Source organism: Tursiops truncatus, chromosome 10 (assembly GCF_011762595.2).
Source record: "Tursiops truncatus isolate mTurTru1 chromosome 10, mTurTru1.mat.Y, whole genome shotgun sequence".
Taxonomy (NCBI): domain Eukaryota; kingdom Metazoa; phylum Chordata; class Mammalia; order Artiodactyla; family Delphinidae; genus Tursiops; species Tursiops truncatus.
Genome location: NC_047043.1, coordinates 53,910,256 through 53,916,858, shown reverse-complemented (window position 1 = coordinate 53,916,858; position 6,603 = coordinate 53,910,256). Strand labels below are relative to the sequence as shown.

Sequence of the window (6,603 nt, the reverse complement as noted above, 5' to 3'; positions counted from 1 at the left end):
CATGCATGCATCCACAGGTTATCTCTTTTCCTGCTTGATTCCCAGTTGAACTTTTGTGCTCCTAGGTATGTTCTTCCATAATTATAAAACAATCGAATTCGTGCTCTGCAATTCAGTTTAGCCAGTCGTTTAAAAAATCCTGTAAATAACAAACATCTTAAAATAAAAACCAAGCATGAGTTTATTCCTCTACCAACTGCCCTTTTGGGCTTTATCTAAAGAAGTGACAGAGACTTGCACCTAAACCTCTAGAGAAGGGTTTACTAATCCAGAACCACACCTTTTGAAATGTTATGCTCTCCTCTCTCCTGCCATCTGCAGCAGGATCCCTCTGCCTCACTGATGTCCAGGAGACTTCCTCTAGCGTATTCACTACACCTGGCATAGTCTCAGGAAGAGGGTAGATTCTTAATACATGTTAGCTCTCCTACATATAGTCACTTTATTTCAAGCATTTGATTTGTTGGTCTACAGATCCTCCCATCTGCCTGCTTTAATAAAGAGAGAATTGGAGTTATATTAACTTTTTCTTTATAAAATTTTATTAGGAAAAGTTAAGTATAAAAAACACCTATAACCTGTTTGGAATTCAAAAATCTAAGTTTTTGTTATAATTTTGCATATTTTAGAATGTAAGACATAGAAACGTGACTAATAAAATGAAAGTCCTTTTTGTACTCCCTTAGATTCCATATATGATTTGCCTATTATATACCAAATTCCCCTAATGAGTTATTTTGTTACTGGGCTATCCATTTAGACTTACTGACCAAATTCTTTTAACTGTTCCTCCACCAGTGCCATAAGGCTTTAATTACTGTATCTTTGAGTTTTGATATTTTTGCTTTTTGTTACATTTTTTTAACCTTGAATTGCTATTCCTGGATAATACTGTCATGTGACTTTTAGAATCAGTGATATTGACTATATGGATGAATTTGGGGAGAATTTATATCTTTAACATATTGAGTTATTTCATTCATGAACAAAGCTTACCTTTGTCTTTATTCATGTATCTTCATTTATCGTTTATCTCCTACAATAACACTGGACAATTTCTGCACTAAGGTCACATTTGTCTTTTATTAGATATGTTCCCAAGTACCTTATGATTCTTGTTCTTATTGTGAATGGGAACTTATCGGTTCTTACACTCCATGTAGATAAACACAACACCTGTACAAACTTGTTCTGCCTTTTTATTTCTAATCCTTGCACCGCCCACTCCCCTACCTGCCGCCCCATCTTACTGAATTGAGTGGTGCCCTTTCAAATTAAACTATTTTCTGATCTTCAGGTAAGATGCCTCCTATGTGGGTGTCTCTGATGACTGCTGCTCAGGTATTTTGTCGTCTTTGTCTGTGAGCTTATTTTCTTTTTCTTTTCTTCCTTTTTTTTTTTTTAGTATGGTAATTTCGCCTGTATTTCTTTCTCATTACTTAGGAACATTTTTTTTTTTTTTTTTTTTTTTTTTGCGGTACGTGGGCCTCTCACTGTTGTGGTCTCTCCCGTTGTGGAGCACAGGCTCCAGACGCATAGGCTCAGCGGCCATGGCTCACTGGCCCAGCTGCTCTGCGGCATGTGGGATCTTCCCGGACCGGGGGCACGAAGCCGTGTCCCCTGCATCGGCAGACTCTCAACCACTGCGCCACCAGGGGGGCCCTATTTTTAAAAAGTTTTTAATGCAGTATAGTTGATTTACAATGCTGTGTTAGTTTCAGGTATATAGCAAAGTGAATCAGTTATACATATACATATATCCATTCTTTTTTTTTTTTAGATTCTTTTTTCATATAGGCTATTGAGTAGAGTTCCCTGTGCTATACAGTAGGTTCTTATTAGATATCTATTTTATATATAGTAGTGTGTATATGTCAATCCCAATCTGTGAGCTCATTTTCAACCTGAGTCCCCTTCTGTGTGGGTCTTAGGTGAGTTTTAGCTTGTGCAGACATTCCTATTGGAATGTTGGAGTTACATTATGAGTTATTTCTCCTCTGGCTTTTATAGTTTATAGGTTCTGGACAAGTTTTTGCATCAGTCTCTTTGTGCTTACACATCACAAAGGTTTTAAAGATTTTGGGTCTCCAACATCCTGGGATCCAGTCTAGAAACTTTGCTTTCTTGCTGCTTGCTCTGTTTCTACCCATGTCTCAGGGCGCTCACCAGCCCCTGGGTCTTATCTTTGAGCTGATCATGTGAGCTTCACAGATGGGGACACACTGCGTGGCTCCCAGATTTTTTTTTTCATTGAAGTATAGTTGATTTACAATGTTCTGTTAGGTTCAGGTGTACAGAAAAGCGATTCAGTTATATATATATATATATATATATATATATATGTGTGTGTGTGTGTGTGTGTGTGTATTCTTTTTTAGATTCTTTTCCATTATAGGTTATTACAAGATATTGAATAGAGTTCCCTGGGCTAGACAGTAAATCCTGTTATCTATTTCATATACAGTAGTGTGGAAACTATATAAAATAGTTAACCAACAAGGATCCCAGATTTATTTATGCGGGGAGCTCACGGAGGAGTCAGGGTCTTGGCTATCATAGCCCTACTGACTCCCATTATTTTTTTAAATGAAAGCAGCCTCTAAGGCTGGTTTGGTTACTCTGACAGACCACGCGATTTTAGTTTCACTCACAAATGAAAGATTTTCTCTGTAACTTTCTGGCACTAGCAAAAGGTCTTTTCTTAATGTTGAGCATAGCTTTCTACTTTACATTTTAAAAATATATTTCACTAGCGTGTGTGTGTGTGTGTGTGTGTGTGTGTGTGTGTACTGTTTTGAAGAAAGATTCTCATCAAACATCAGTTTCTTTCAGAAAAGAAAATAATCTAGCGCAAGGGAAAAACGTCCAACAGCAGAGACAACAGGTACTTCGTGAGAGCACTGCAATCTTTCTCATTGAGTGGAGGTGGGGCAAGCAAAGAAAAAGACCGGGATATTTAAAGACTTGATGCATAATTTATGTGCAGGGTTATTTTTGCAGGCTGTTGTAATAGCAAAGGAGATGGGAAGGCATCAGCAAAAATCAAATGAAAGTGGAGCTTTGATTAATCTCAAAATAAGTCCCCAAGAAAGAAGCCCCATGAATTCCATAGTTCCTCCCTCAACAACTATGGGCAGGTGTGGCTATTTAAAAGCCTCACAGAATTGTGAGGAAAAAAAAACCCATTTGCCCTTCAGGTGAGGTCACTGTAAATGTCAGCGTTCGCCAGCATCCGTAATCTGCAGGGTGGAGATGGGGCAGTTTGAAGCAGAAAACTGGAGCTCTTTCCCCCAAAAGCTAAAGCTTGATGAGTGCTATACATTTATTACAGGCAGTGCCACAAATAATTTGTTGGTAAGTAATAAAAAAACTTATTCAGCAAGGTTGTAAAAATAGTCGACAATGTTCATCCCTTGTGATGCAACAGATGAGTTACAACTGGGCTCTCAGCAACAGCTATCTGTTGAGTGCCTGCTGTGTGCCAGGCCCTGCTCTAGGCTCTGGGCATTCGGCAGTGAACGAAGTTCCTCTACATTCCGTTCTAGCTGTGGAGGATAGATGATAGGCAAGTAAACAACTCTGTGAAAAACATAATTCTGGGAAGTGGTAAGTGCTATGAAGACATTAAAATCGGATGACTAGATAGTGAGTTTCTAGATGAGGAGAGTGGCCTCAGCCAAGGCAGACAGAAGAGGTTGCTTTGGAAAGGAGTCATTTGACCTGAGTCCTGCATTATGGGAAGAAGGGAGGAAGGGAGAGGAAGAATTCTACGCAGGAGGTAGCAAGGCACAGGCCCTCAGACCAGAATAAACTGAGTTCTAGACACTGAGAGCAGACCAGTGCAGCTGGAGTGTATGGGAGGAATGGGCAGACAGCATGGTATAGTGTGATGGAGGACATGCATCTACTTGTCTAAATAAGACATGTATATACAAATCTGGGTTTTAAGGGTGAAGCATAGAGTTTATTTATTAAATAACTGGAGGAAGGGTGGTGGGTATTCAGAAGCCTTTATATACTATTCCTTTAAATAGTAACGTTCCCTACCCACCTAGAAGGGAGGAATGTAATTCATTGTGTACATGTCATTTTGATAATAGTTTCTTGTTTTATTTTCCAGGGCATGGTATTGAGGCTCAATGAAGTTAAAGGACTGCTCAAGGTCATAAAGCCAGGACTGGTCCACAAGCCTGGCAGGTGTCAGTCCCCTCATGGAAGGGGGCTATGGCACAGGGGGCAACTTCCCCTGCCCCAGCTCACAGATGGTAAGCCTCCTACTGGGCATGACAGCATAGCCCCTTTAAGCTTTGTAAAGGAAGCTGTACTTATGAAGGCAGAAACACACCAGCAGTGCCCATGACATTTGCAAAAGCCTCACATTTCTACTGTAAATTGTCCTTTCAACAGGATAATTTCAAAAAGATGAAGATATGAACAACAGTAATTGTCCAAACAAGGAATGCACCAAGTGCTGGGCTAAGGACAAAGAAGATATGTCTCTTTAAGAATTCACTCATGAAAAAAGAAGTGCTTGGTGTTTGCTGAAATGACACCACAATGTGTGAGAACAAGAGCAGTTTGAAAGTTATTTGACAATTTCAACAGTTTTAAAAATGTTCAGTCCTTTGACCCAAGAATTTTGCTCCTGGGAACATAAAAAAATTTGAAAAACTGTAAGAGTGTTACTTACACATGATTATATCATTTACGGCACTATTTATAATGCATGAAAATAAAACAGAATGGAATATTCCCAAACAAAGGCAAATGGTAGATTGACCATGGAACAGGCTCTTGATGAGTTATTGCACTGACATTTAAATTAATCCTTATGAAGATGAGACAGCTCCATGAAAAATTACCTAAAATGTAATATTTATCTGAATAAAGCAGAAAAGGAAAGAATGAGCTAACCTTAATAACACTCTAAAAAATGTGTCAGCACATTTAGAAGACCAAAAACGAACAAGCAGAAAATGTTAAAACTGGCAGTCTGTACCTATGTTGCCATTTCAAGAAGTTTCTTTTGATGCCCTGCTTTTATTTTTTTTGTTGTTGTTTGTTTGTCAAGTTTCTTTATGGTAAAATGATTCTTTTATCCCTATTTCCATACTCTGTGCTCTTTGGAAGGAAATCACTATGCCCACAGCCCACCCTTTTTTTTTTTTTTTTAATGTGGGCCCTCTGGTGTGAGGTCACTCCTGCCTGGTTCCCACCCCCTTTGTGATGTGGGCCTTCCGGTGTGAGGTCACTCCTGCTTTGTTCCTCAGCTGTTTATGATGGGATGCCCTGCTTTTTATTTTATTTCTATAATAAATAAAACACATTCTAGCAAATAATTTGTTTGGAGACCTGCTTTCATCTTGGATGTTGGAAATGACATCCTCCCATCACAGTCCTGTCTTCTGTCCAGTGGTCATCCTTGCTCAGAGCTGTGGGGCAAGGGGAGAGGAGGCAGCAGGAAAGGGAGTTGGAGGGGGGCCTCTGCATGGTCTGCTCTTGCTCAGAATCATGGACGGATGCCGGTGGCAGAAAAACTTGAACATCTTCTGATGGAGGTCTCCCATCCATGTCCTGAGAAACCTTCCTCCCTGAAGAGTACAAGGGAGATGCTGTCATGACAAAGGGTTGCAGATGGTCTGAGATGGCAAACCTTCCATTTGCAGCCTTTGGAGAAATAAAACTCGATGCCAGAAGAACTGTCAGATGTAATGGGCCAACAGAATGGCCATGGAAGACGTTTGTTTCTTTGGCTTAGAGGCACCCAAAATAATTGCACTTCTTCTTTTTCTCTAGTTCATAGTTATTGGCCCCGGTGGGGTGAACAGTAAAAAGTAACATAAAATCCCTAAAGTTCTGAATGCCTCACTTGCAATTGTTAGTAGATTTATCTTCCTAATGATCTTCCCATTGATATAGCTGTGAAAACACACACACACACACACACACACACACACACACACACACCCAATAAAACCTTGCAATGTACTGGTAATGGGCTACATTCTTGTAAAAGTTTCCCAAAGGGATTGAGAAATGTTGGCAGTTCGCTCATCCCTAAGCATCTCTAAATGAACAGCACGTCAAAGCAAGAGAAAATGAGAAGGGCTTTTACTTCCCCCCATCACATATCCTTACGTTAGAAACTCAGGGTCTGTGCTGCTGAACATATCACCTGCCTGAATATCCTTCCTCTCACCAAGCAGCAACCTGAGCCATCCACAGGCATTTGCTCCTTCCCTGAACTCCTCCCCTGGCCCAGCTGTACCACCCTTTAACATATCTGGCAGAGACAACTCTCAAGAATGTGAAGCAAATGAGGGTGAGAAAAGGAGACTAACCAGTGCCTGCTGGGAGAAGCAGCAGCAGCAGCGGGGGTGACAGGAAGCCCACTCTCCCTATACTGCTTCTTGCATACAATTTTTATAATTACCTCAAGGTAAGTCAACTTTCCAATAGCCAGGGACCATTCAAGAGAAGACTTGGTTCAGTAGCGCTGCCCTAGATATGGGTCAACATTTGTCAGGAGCTGTGCTCAAACCCTTGCCCTCAGTTGACTGCGCTGACCGATTCTAAGAATACTACCAGGGAGATGGTGATAGG

General features: G+C 40.5%; 1 long non-coding RNA gene across 1 annotated transcript; it reads left to right on the top strand.

Annotated features, from left to right (window-relative positions):
* Window positions 1-3,519: 3,519 nt before the first annotated feature.
* LOC141279646 (uncharacterized) lies at window positions 3,520-4,663 on the top strand. The gene is made up of 3 exons (XR_012334229.1): window positions 3,520-3,606; window positions 4,121-4,265; window positions 4,408-4,663. It is a non-coding gene; the product is annotated as an uncharacterized lncRNA (long non-coding RNA).
* The last annotated feature ends 1,940 nt before the right edge of the window (window positions 4,664-6,603 follow it).